Source organism: Mugil cephalus, chromosome 3 (assembly GCF_022458985.1).
Source record: "Mugil cephalus isolate CIBA_MC_2020 chromosome 3, CIBA_Mcephalus_1.1, whole genome shotgun sequence".
NCBI lineage: Eukaryota > Metazoa > Chordata > Actinopteri > Mugiliformes > Mugilidae > Mugil > Mugil cephalus.
Window position 1 is genome coordinate 7,259,601 of NC_061772.1, and position 13,440 is coordinate 7,273,040.

Genomic DNA, 13,440 nt, shown 5'->3' on the forward strand with positions numbered 1-13,440 from the left:
AAGAAGTATAAGATTTAACCCTAACCTTATAATACAGAAATCAACAGGATTTTGCACATGACAGTTGGTGACACCTCTTGGTTTGATTGCGCATTGATATCAGACCTTATTCATCACAAGTCATTGTACAGACTGATATGTGGCAGCACTGACTCTGAACAGTAGACCCAACATACCATGCAAGGACTTACACTAGATTTCTATTAAGTAAGTGAGATGAACATTTTCTGGTAAATACTGCAGCTGTGTTTCCAATTAGAACCAGTAAAAGCCAGTGAAGTAAAATCCTGTTAAACACAATGTTATTCATGAAAGCAACACCCTTCTGAAGTTCAGTTTTAAAAGATTGGGTTTTAAGATGTTTGAATGACAAAAGTTTTCAATAAAAGGTTAGAAACTGATATGCTTGTAAGGTTACGTTAACTTTTTGACCATTTCTTGATGAGTGTTTCTGTGTAAACCACATGACAGACTGGTGGCCTGTCCACGGTGTACCCCTGTAGCCTAATAACAGCTTCGATTGGCTCAAGTCCCTGTGAGCCCCTAGAGCAGGGGTGCACGTTCAGATGATGAATGAATGAGTGAATTTATTAATAAGATAACCAAAGGATCAATTAACTACTCAAAAAATAATTATTAGATGTATCAGCTAATCAAAAAACATAGTTTCGATAGAATTGATCGTCCCTACGTGGTAGTGGGATGGTTATTAAATAGTAGTAATAGTTAAAAATCAAGAAGTCGTTTGAAGTCTCAACCCTTACTCCAGATAACATTGCCATCATCATCATCGTCGCTATCAGGGGTGTTTTCATAAACCTTCGCTCTCTTGTCAAAGGCAGCACAGCACTACTAGTGACAAGTAAGTTTACCCTAGGGAGGACGGAAATGAAAGAACTGACACATTTTCCAAGTTGTGACCAGTTCACAGTATTTTGTAGTATTTTACAGTGTTTCTGATTCAGATTTCAGATTTACTTATTTATTTCGTTATTTTATAGACACTTTAGATAGGTAGATCTCAGGACAGAATCTCAAGAACATAGACAAGGCCATTTTCAAGGACAGCTGCAAAACGCTGCACTGCTCCAAATCATCTCTGTGGATTCGTATGGTCTCCAGGTATCCACCAGCTGAAGACATCATAAAGTTCTTCGCAGCAATAGGTAGAGCTTTCTCCAAGTCTACAGTCAGCCCCACTGTACTGGTGTCTTAAAGCTGAACATCTACATCATCATTGGTAAATATTTATTTATCTAAATATATATTTATCTATCATTTCTTTTGTTTTACCTTGTTCTGCTTTTTTTTTGTATTTTGCACTGCAATACCCTAAATTACCCACGGGGATAATTAAAACTTATCTTCCTAGACGAATCTAGCACAGACCTCAAGCAGGAGGTTGCCTACTTCCCCTCCCCATCCCCCCCACTGATTGATGCTAGTCAGAGATCAGTGGAGGAGGGGGTTACCTAAATGTGGGGACAGTTCCTGTTCCTGCCTATTTGAGGGTTTAACTTTTCCTCTTCTGGAATCCGCTAGACGGAAACCAGTGTAGCAGGAGGACGTCTACAAACAGGTCAGGATTTGAGCTTGTATCATCATCTCGATGGACACCAGTACCACCTGACAACTAGAGGGCGAGGGACCGAATCCCTGCATCATCTGTGCTGCTGCTGCGGACGTCTCTTCATTTGCTACCTATTAGCAAAATAATAATGATAATAAAAAAATCTGTTTGCATTTCTCTTTATGTCAACAAGTTAAACAAAACTCCATACTTTGGTTCAACGTAACAAAAGATAATAAATAACACTATAAAGAAAATAACACTATTACCAGTAAAGTTTAAAAAAATAAATAAAAAATGTTTAATTTAATTTTAAAAATACATGTATATTTAAATACTTAAATAGATGGGTCAAACTGCAGGAAAATTATTTCCTCTCGGCGATCAATACAATATCAATTATATATTATATATTTATTATATTATATTATATATTTTTAATGAATTTATTTATTTATTTATTTATTTATATTTTAAGCTCCATGCTGTTAGCTGCTTATGCATCGGTGCAGTATTTGCAGTCTAATATTACTGGGGGTTGGACCCAGAATGCAAGAGACTATGAGGCTTGTGTGAAAGTCAATAATATGAGTTTATTAAAAACTCTACAAGGGAAAAGGAAAAAAAAAAAACAGAAGCTGGAAGCTCCAGGGGAAGGAAAACACAAAAGTGGCTCTCTCAGAGGTACTAATAAGGATAAAAGACAGAGGAGATGAGTCTTCGTTAGCTTATGTTTGTCGTTCAATGATGTTGTCTCCCACTGCGAGGCATGCTGAAAATGAGGTAACTCTTTAAACAGAGACCTAATAAAATCAACACCTTGTTAAAATATGAACATCTCGCTGTAAGGGCGACAACATCTACACACAACATCTCATCAGAGAACGTCCGTCGGCTTTCCAACTTCAAAATGATCAGACAGCATCAGCGATGTTCCAGCTATTAACTGTGGGTCAGATTCATGGTTGGTGGCAAGAATCTGGGAGTCACTTCATGTTTATCTGATGTGTTTCAAGGAATCAACAACGGCTTGGTTGACTAAATGTTAATAGGTGTTGAAGGACGCTGCTTTCCAGTGCACAGAGTTACGAAACTAAACAACACACACTCACCAGCCACTTTATGAAGTACACTTTGCCTTCAGAACAACTGCCTTAATTAAAATACTTCCAACAAGGTGTTGGAAACATCCCTCAGAGATTTTGGTCTATACTGACATGACAGCATCACGCAGTTGCTGCAGATTTGTCGGCTGCACATCTATGATGTGAATCTCCCATTACACCACATCCCAAAGGTTCCTCTATTCGGTTGAGATCTGGTGACTGTGGAGGCCGTTGGAGTACAGTGAATTCATTGTCATGTTCAAGAAACCAGTTTGAGATGATATGAGCTTTGTGACATGGTGCATTATCCTGCTGGAAGTAGCCGTCAGAAGATGGTACACTGTGGTCATAAAGGGATGGACATGGTCAGCTTGTACTAATACTCATGTAGGCTGTGACAGAAAGAAGAACAAAATATCCCCCACACCATGACACCACCACCAGCAGCCTGAACCGTTGACACAAGGCAGGATGGATCCATGCTTTCATGTTGTGTCCGTCAAATTCTGACCCTGACATCCGAATGACACAGCTGAAATCGAGACTCATCAGACCAGGCAACATTTTTCCAATCTTCTGTTGTCCAATTCTGGTGACCCTGTGCAAACTGTTCTCAGTTTCCTGTTCTTAGCTGACAGGAGTGGCCCCCGGTGTGGTCTTCTGCTGCTGTAGCCCATCTTCTTCATGGTTGGACGTGTTGTGTGTTCAGAGATGGTATTCTACATTCCTTGGTTGTAACGAGTGGTTATTTGAGTTACTGTTGCCTTTTTATCATCTCCAACCAGTCTGCCCATTCTCCTCTGACATCTCACATCAACAAGGCATTTTCATCCACACAACTGCTGCTCACTGGATATTGTCTCTTTCTCAAACCATTCTCTGTAAACCCTAGAGACATTGTGAGTGAAAATCCCAGAAGATCAGTAGTTACTGAAATACTCAGACCAGCTTGTCTGGCACCAACAACCACACCACGTTCAAAGCCACTAAACCCTCAGACAACTGTAGGGCCATATTTGTCCATTTTGGAAAAATGTTCCTCTTCATTTGGCTGCCCTTTTGGCTGTGTTAGTGCATATGGCACACTTTTTTGTAACAAAGTCTATCTCTACACAAATTTTGAAATTCAAAAAAATGTAATTGTAATAAGTCAACAAAACACTTTTTACCACCCTCTTCTAACCTTAGCGGACAAAAACGTCCACATCCAAAAAGTGCTTTAAACACTTACAAGGGATTAATATTTTTTTCTTATTTTTTCTGCATAAATCTCTTAAACCACTTCAGCACTTTACAAAACTACCAACAAATCTATAATTATGAGGAAGTCACTGTTGTTTTTATGAAAAAAAAACAAACGAAAAAAAAAACATGAACAATTAGCTATTTTCCATAAAACTAATGTTGGGGGGCATTTTTTCAGATCAGTCTTGGGCATGACCCTAGATTATCTAAAATACTGACTTGATTGGATTATCAGTTTTTGTGTGGCATCAGATTTAAAATTTATTCGGCCATGGCACAATAAAATCATTCATTCTGGAATATTAGGATTTCATTTATGAGAACATTGCCAAATTTGTCATTTTTAGTGTTCAACACTAAAATCAGCCATTATAGGGGCTATGCATAAAAAGTTCGTTATTTCATTCATTTTTGTGCTTCTGTTATTGAGCTTGGCAGGCTATTATGAGGTGAGTGTGTGTCTGGCTTAGACTTAGACAGACTTTAATGAGCCACAAGGGAAATTACTTTGTCACCGTAGCTTTGGTGCAAATAAAAGTTTACATTCTTAAAATAAAAATAAAAACAAATAAAAAAACACAAGAAAAAATAAAATAAAATAAAAAAAATGATCTAGCAAAATAAACACATTTACAGAATTAGCAAGTAGCTAGTTGGCAAAAACAGTGTCCAAGGTGATGTGGTTGTTTGGCCAGTTGCATAGCACCATGCGATTGTGCCATCGCATGGTGTTTCCTTGTCCGCTGAGGGAGGGATAAAAATGCCAATGGAGTGTGTCAACCTATAGAGTCCCGAAGTCGGCACAGACGCACTGTGGTCAGTATGAACCAGGTCTCCAAAGCCCTTCACATGGCACACTCCCTCTCTCTGTGTATTCAAAGCCATGTATGCGCTCTTTTTTCAAAGGGATAAAATTCCTCAAAATGATTGATTTTTTGGTTGTTTTGTTAAGTGCTGAAGTGGTTTAAGGGATTTATGCAGAATAAAATCAGAAAAAAATATTAATCTATTACATTTTCATAGCAGTTTTTGGACATGGACTATTTTGTCTGATAAGGTTACAAGAGGGTGGTAAATTAAAATGACGCCCGAGGGTTAAATCCCATTTATTCCCCATTCTGATGCTCGGTTTGAACTTCAGCAAGTTGTCTTGATCAACCCTACATGCACAAACGCATTGAATTATAGCCATGCGATTGGCTGATCAGCTATTTATGTTAACAAGCAACTGAATGGGTGTACCTAATAAAATGGCAAGTGAGTGCAAATGCATAGCTAATTTCACATTGGCTCCTCAAGTAGAGAATCCATGGCCATGTCCATTTTTACGATGTCCCTTTAACATTTCATTATGTATGCAGCAGTGAGGACAGAGTGACAGCAGGAGTATCATCTATAAGACCTTTTAAGAAGAACTCCCATTCAGCTGTGCACAATTTGACCTAACAAATATTTTAAGCACTTTAAAAAATACTGCAAACCAAATAATGACACATAGAAACATTATAGAATCGTTATAATCCAATGCCCATTACTAGCCAGTCAACTAGAGCCATGGCAGTAGGTTTCTGTAGCTCCACACAGTACCATCAATTCTATATTCATGATGAATTTTTAGTCTTGCTCTTTTCTCAAAGCATCCATTTCAGATGAGATGAAAAAGTAATATCCCAGCAATAAAGCTTGATTTACATCCCCTTCACTGTTCTCCCTCTTCCTTTTTTATTTGATCATTTAGCCAGGATCATATAACTGTATATCAGACACAAATGAAATCAGGTCTCATGCACATTAAGGCCATGTCTTTCTGCAGCTAACATCCCCACCAACCCAACTACCCAGCCCCACAGCAAGCCAGGGGCAGAGTCCCATTCATTTTCAGGCCCATTTCCTCCTATGATTAGGCGATCAATCAATCCCAGCATTCAATCTCATCAGGCAGACGGGATTATCTGCCCATCTTCCCCTCTGCCTCTTTCAACTCACTCCCACACACGCACAGCAGCACATTAACATCAGATCAAGTATCACACAACACAGGCTGTCTACCACATCCTCTGACCGCAAACAGACAGCTTCTCATCTTAGCCGTCACTTCTTCATCTATTCCATCTCCTCCAACTGGCTGAGCTCACACACACAGAAAGAAAGAAAGAAAGAAAGAAAGAAAGAAAGAAAGAAAGAAAGAAAGAAAGAAAGAAAGAAAGACTGTATGTGCTAATTATCTAGCTGTTGTATCTGAAGAAATTATAGATCCCAATAATGTTTATAACTTTATTTAACATCATGTTAATTTCCACTTTATATTTGGACAGTACAATTTCACCTACTCTTGGTCAGTAACAATTTTCTGACTTTAACTTTACTGCTCTTCTAAGTGCTACTCGCCCATGAAAATGTGGATCACATTATTCACATACATCCGCATGTCTTCCTGGCAAAAGACTTGCATCATGACTGTAGCATAAAGCACGTAAAAATAACACATAAGAAGTAACGCTGTATCTTCTTCTGCTTGAACTAACATCACAAACAGGTTCCTCAAACACAACAGGCAAGCTTTCAATTGATGCACAGAGCTTAAAGAGAGAAATAATGAATTATGATGCAGCCTTAATCACCACTAGTGGGGAACCACCAATAAATCTCAGAGCTTTCAAATGATGCTCAAAACAAATTCAAAGCAAACGATTATTGTAGGAGACATCATAAAGTAAATACAGTGATCAGTTATATACTAGCAATATGGCTTACTTATGGATAGGGTGGCAAGATGGCAGCATTTCCTTATCAACGAAAACATCCAAGCCCAGCCACATTATTCAAAAAATCATTACACATCTCCAAAAAGCAAGTGGAAAATGTGGTCTGATGAAGGCAATGTTGAATATTTTGGCCATAATTCCAAAAGTTATGTTTGGTGTAAAACCAACACTGCACATCACTAAAAGAACACTGTACCCACAGTTAAGCATGGTGGTGGCAGCATCATGCTCTGGGGCTGTTTTCTTCAGCTGGAACTGGGGTTTTAGTCAACGCGTAGTGAATTATGAAGCATTAAAAATACCAGACAATGTTGGCACCAAACCTTCTGCTAGAGAGCTGAAGATGAAGAGGAAAGCATACTGTCCAAATCAACAACAACAAAAAAAAAATGGTTCCAGCAGGATAAGATTAAAGTTTTGGAATGAGCCCACACTTGGCATTTTAACAAGGGTGTGTAAACTTTTTAGATCCACTGTATAATGAAATAAATAATTATTTTATGTAGTTTTGCACATCAGAAATACAAAAGAAATTTTTGAGCAACCTGCAACTAGTTTACTGAAAAGCTCTAATCAGGGGGCAGACATAGTAAGTGCGCTTAAGGTCATAGTAAGTGCAATATTGAATCCTAAAGATACCGATATGATCTTCTGAGTATGGAGGGCTAGGGATCTGCTCATCCCCATAATTTTCATTACTCTGTAGGAGAGATGATTATGATAAAACATCATATTGTGAAAGGCTGGGGAGAACAAAATGAATAAGTAATAAACTTAGAGAGACTAAGAGCACACATACAGGAAAATGAAATTACTTTTCATGCCAGCACTAATATTTAATATTTCTTTTTTTTTTTTTTTTTTCAGATAAGCACTTGATAAAATGGACATTTTCCTTACAGCCGAAATATTAAATGAATTTTCCTTAATGGCAAAAAGCTTTTTGATGTAGGAATGCTAACCCATGAAACAACACTGATGAAACTGTCAAGCTTTCAAGGCACACTGCCTTTTAGTAACCATGTGCTAGGTTAATAAAGTTTCACGTCTGAAAGGAAGCTTTTTCTTTCATGCTCATGCTCCTATGTGGGTAGGCAGCCAAACTCCAGAAACAAATTCAAAGCTGGTGTAGTCACTGGGCAAAAAGCAACTCTGCCACAAAAAGAATGTCACAATTATGCTAACGAGCACTGAGTCCAAGGAAAAGCATCAAAAACAAAATTCTTTACTTCCTCCACTTTCACCACTTCCTGTTCTTTTCACTATTTAGCAACAACTGGTAGTTAAGAAACTCTTCCCATCCCTTCACTTATTCATTTTAGCAAAAGGATGATGTCACAATACTTATTTGTTGATCTTTACTATTACTATTTCCTAAACTGCATTAGTTTAATCCGTCTTAAATTTCATTGTGCAAAGCAATACGTAGCCATTAATGGTAACCACTTAATTAACAACCACTGTAACTTTAACTGCCATTCTTATATTTTTATTTCCTCTAATTTTATTTATTTATTTTTATGTACCAAGGCATTATGTGACAATAATGATCAGCTTGGTTCAGGAAAGGCCAGTTCTGTCTGTTTTAGGTTTGTTGTTATTCGTAACCTCCCGGCTAATAGCAGCTCTTCTGGTTACTCGGATGAGGTATTTCTAGGGCTGGGATTTTACTTTATTTCTAAGAGTCATCAATTAGATTTATTTATAAATCATATTCGCAAACAGCCATATGTCTTTTCTTATGTCCACCTCTTCTTTGTCGTCAAAAGCTTTAAACTCAAAATGCTGCCACATTCTGTAAAAAAAAAAATGTTTTGGATATTCCTCACACGTGGACTAATCTCATTCCATGATCTTACAAAAACTAGTGATGCAAAACCAGGCAGTCAGCAAGATTTGTAGCAAGACGATGCAGGAAATGGCATATATTTAAAAATTTTATCCAAAAAATTTTAGGAATTACTATCGGATCTTTAAAATAAATAGTGATTGAAGATTTTTTTTAAGTGCAGCCTAGTTAATATACTTTCACACAGAAGTAAAAAGTGTGTGTCAGCTGGCAGTTTACCAGACGCCTTTTGCGTTGGGCAAGAGCAACTTTTTGCCTAGACACAGCGAACCTGTGTACGAATTTAACCTTTGTTGCCGCTGATTCTTTAACAATGTTTGGTGTGTTTGTACCATACGACCTAAATGAAGTTTCTAATCTATTTCTGTAAACTCCCAATCAATGGTGGGTTAAGTGGGAGAGTGGGACTAAGTTACCTGTGAACCATTGCTGTAAGTTTTGCTGTAGGTCAACATGCTACTGACCCACCTGCCAGACCGTGGGAATCCTCCATCTTCAAAGGTGTTTCGCCTGCCCTGCAGTCTGTGAGGGTGTCAGCTTTTCCCAGATACCCTACCAATATAAAAAGAATCCATTAACATACCACACATCAAGACAGAAACAATACGTCAATAAATAATTAATACCTATACCTTGTCCTTGTCAATAGGAACAATACTGTCAAACTTTCACAGTCATATAATGCTTAAGAATCTCTCTGTGGGGCTTTTGACTGTCTGGAGAAGCTGAATGTGCTGCAATAAATGGCTTTAATAATACACTTGAATCCTCCTCAGCCTTTGTTCCACATGTCACTGTTTTTAATCAAGAGCTGAGGCCAAGCATGAGCTACATACCCCAAGCTCAGTTTCCCCTTTAGTAGCAACAGTTAATCTAAGCTATGACACAGTGTCTCTAATAAACCATAAACAAAACCAACAAACTTATAAACTGAAATCAAGTGAACTCAAGGAGTTCATTAAGGTCTGCTTAAGACAACTTCTGACTGTGGAGGTATTAAATTGTCCACATATGATGGGTGCTGGGTAAGGCAAAGAATCACTGCCAAGAGAAATAAATTGAACTTGTAATACAGTGGTCTCTCCACGAAAAAAAATACAAAGGTTCAGCACCGTCACCCAAAAAAGAAACCAAAACTGGAAGTGATCACATGCAGGCAACAAAGATTGTGGGTGGCTGGTGATAATCAGGGTGGAGGTAAAGGGGAGGCCGTACAGGGGGAAAAAACCTGTTTGGCTACATGACCATAGCCTTGACTCTCTGGACGATCTTGATATAGCTGCCGTCTATTTAATACGTATGGATATACTAACATCCCCTAGTACGGCTTATCTCAGTGAAGACCAAGTAATATACTTGGGATTGGATTAGCGTGATTGCACTGGGCGAAAGAGAGAGGTTGGCACTGACAGCTAGACAGCAAGGTGTGCAGACCAACAGATTTGATGCAACCAACAAGATATTGGCTCTTAACCTTGGAAAGTTTCAAACCACGATAAAGAAGGCTTTAACTTAATTCTGTTTAGACACTCCAGTTTCATGGTTGTGTCTTTTCCACACAATAAATAAACAAACCAGACAGTTTAAGCAGCAATAAACTTTAGTTTTAGACTAGAATCATTACACAGGTTTAACAAATTAAAATAATAATAACGCTCAACATTTGAAACACGGGCTGCAATAAGTATTCTTATGTGCTAATTTTAAATTAATTCTACAATACCTACTTTACAATGGAAAGTCAGTTATATAATAACATACTTGCCAGGGCATACATTTATTATAATCATGTAGCATGAAAAGGTAGCTTTTATTATTGTCAGGCTGAAACAATCCGTTGACACCTAACGTTATAGCCGTCATCATTATGAAACAGAAATACTAATAAAAATAAATGAATAAATAAAAACAATATGCGTATTGCTCTGGTACTTTCACATAATCTTTCCCCGGTTCAGACTTACACATCCAGCTTCTGTCCCTTCGGCTCGTCATTGGAGCAGGGCTGTGCTAACAGTTGAGCTAGTCAGACCAGTAGCCGGTGAAATAGCACGAGTCACCAAGTAAGCTAGCGAGCTAAAGAATAATCTCTACGTCATTTTCCCAAATCAACTCTAAACAAACAAAAGAGCAAACTGTCACGGCCTTTAACGATACCTGTGAATATTTAGGCTTGAGTAGTGGCCATTTAGCAGCTGCCATTAACATTTAGCTACCTAGCTGTTGACTTGTTGTTGACGCACCCTGCACGCACCTGTCTGTCGCCCACATGATTACGATTACAGGGCCGTTAGACTTGAGTCCAGCTGGAGTCACAAGACGCTCAGAACAAGCAAGGCAACTGGACCTGTAGAATACATTAAGGAAAATTTATAAATTTAAGGAAAATGCACGAAGCTTCTAATAATTATAATCCATCTGAAAACACATTTGCATATATCTTTATAAAAATTTAAAAAATAACTAGTTCTTACGTAGGGGGGCACTGTGCCCATGTTACTCAGAGCCGTATATTACAGAGTCTGGTCAACTCAAATCATGGGCACCATGTTAGATGCATCGGAGGGGAGATTCTCCAGCGTAAACACAGTGTAAGCCTATGGGGCGGATGTGCTATATTGAAATAAATCGCCTATGTTCACCATTAACGAGCCTAGAAATGTTATTGCCAACGTCTGTCAATGTGTAAGAGGCCCTCACTTAAATATCTCTACGTTTACTTACTTTAAATATCTTAAATGAGCTTGTAAAATGCGTTGAAGCCCAATCCCCTCATCAGTCAGGAGCTGTTTACCTTCTGTTCATCCATCGCAGTTACAAGTTTGAAATTATTCAGAAAATTTTTAAATACTCAGAAATAGTGAAAATGAAACTAGTCTTACTGTTATTTAGTATTATCATTAGTATTAACATTATAACATTAGCAGACTAGCCATAATGGTAATAATTTGTAAAACGGTGTTGGGCGTTTTTGAGATCAAGGTACACATTATTGACGGTATGACTTTATTTCTCTACGGGTGAATATGTATCTAAATGGCGCCCATGAAACACGTGACCAGCTCAGAACCAATCAGCATAGTGACATAGATCAGACGGCCCATTATTTAGTTGGCCAGACTCCCTCTTATATATGGCTCTGATGTTCCTGCCTAGACTCAGAGACTATCAGCGTCCCAATTCACAATAGGCAACTATGCAGTAAAATGCCTTAATCCGACTCTAACTGGACAGTTTAAGCGCATCTAAACGCATTACTCAGACTAATATAGGAATTCTCCTTATCCGACCAAGACACCCAAATAATGCGATTGGAAATCGATTTTTCCTTGATGTATATGCCTTAATCCGAATTAAACTAGCCAACGTGTGTGCGCATGCTCCACAGCCGCTGCAGAAGAAGAAGGTAACCAAAGTCAGTAGAACAATTACCTGAGGGCGTGCAACTTATCTGCGCCATTAGTAGCACACACATTACATACGAGACTTAAAAAGCTGTACTGTTATCCATCTTGTTGTTGTTGTTGTTTGAATTATCAGTCTGCCACATGAAGGACTCGTGTTTATTATATGACTTAATAGGTCAACCAGGAAGATGGCCATATCAACCCGTTGAAAAGACGTACATCGCTAATGGGATAAGGACTGCATTCAGAAAGTCGAATTTTGAGCATAGCTCGATTAGCTCGAGCTGTGCATGTAAACGCACTGATTTCTTAATCCTGCAATAACGCAGCTAGCTAAAGCTTTATGATTTTCCTGCCTTGTCATCTGCTTTTGTTTTGAAAAGCTTTATTCTGTCCACAGCGCTATCAATGTTCGACTTACTGTACAAGATTAACATCTGTTGTACTGAGTTTTGTATAGTTTGTGTGGGGTATCTAGAAACCATAAATGTGTTCACCCATAAGTTTCTGAAAATCAAGTGAGCCAGGCAGCTACATTTCCACAGGAGATGACAAACTGGATAAACGACTGAACAATAATACAAGACAAAAAAAGTCCTGTATTGGTCCCATGGATTGTGCAAGTACTACCAAGTAGTATAAAGTAAGGAAGTAAGTAAATACTCAAAAAAAAAGAAGAAGAATTTAAATTTCCCAATATGCAGTTGATATTGCACATTTTATTGCAGGAAAAAAGAGAGAGAGAGAACATAGTGCAGGTGTTACATACTGTTATCTTCATGTAAACAAACATGTTATTTTCAAGTTTTACAACGTTACAAATTTGTTAGGCAAATTTTTGTGGAGGAAAATCTGGATTTCCTATGAGGCCATACCTAACAGAGGTCATGCAGTTACTGACTGAAGGTAGTGTGCTAGCAAAGTGGTTTCAGACAACTTTCATAGATGGAGCTGTTCCATTTACCAATTTACAATTCACATGATTTAATGTCTGTTGGAATGTAATAATCTTTATAAATATAAAGAAAGAAAGAAAAACTAAACAAAATACATATATATCTATCTCGAGAGCCAATGCAATGTGGTGGACTGAAGATATGGTGGGCACACTCAAAGCCAAAATTAGCACTAAGATGCGTAGTTGCCAGTGAAGATAAACTAATATAATTTGAAATAATTTACTACTCTTTCTGCCAATAGATAATATGCATCTACAAAATAAAACTTTGTTCTAAAACAAGGGATAAATCCAGTTATAGAATAAAAGAGATGACTATAAAGGTAATATTAAAATGATGAGAACTATTTGATTATGGATTTCTAGTGTTTGCTGATGTTAATTAATACTGATGGGTAGAATGAAATCATCAGTTTAGTCATAACATTTTACAGAAACAAGCGCACTTCTTGGGGCCGGTGTGAATTATCTTGGCCACTAAAAGTGACTATACAGGCTAATAATGACTATGGCTTGGTAGCATCTTTGTTGCAACCTAAG

General features: G+C 37.9%; 1 long non-coding RNA gene across 1 annotated transcript in view; it reads right to left on the reverse strand.

The window, feature by feature from the left end:
- Positions 1-10,763, reverse strand: part of LOC125005593 — a 130,071-nt gene extending 119,308 nt beyond the window's left edge. Inside the window, exons 1-2 of the long non-coding RNA XR_007112461.1 lie at positions 10,500-10,763; positions 9,004-9,087 (exon numbers count right to left, since the gene is read on the reverse strand). This is a non-coding gene — a long non-coding RNA (uncharacterized LOC125005593). The remainder of the gene's footprint in view (positions 1-9,003; positions 9,088-10,499) is intronic.
- Between the last annotated feature and the right edge of the window lie 2,677 nt (positions 10,764-13,440).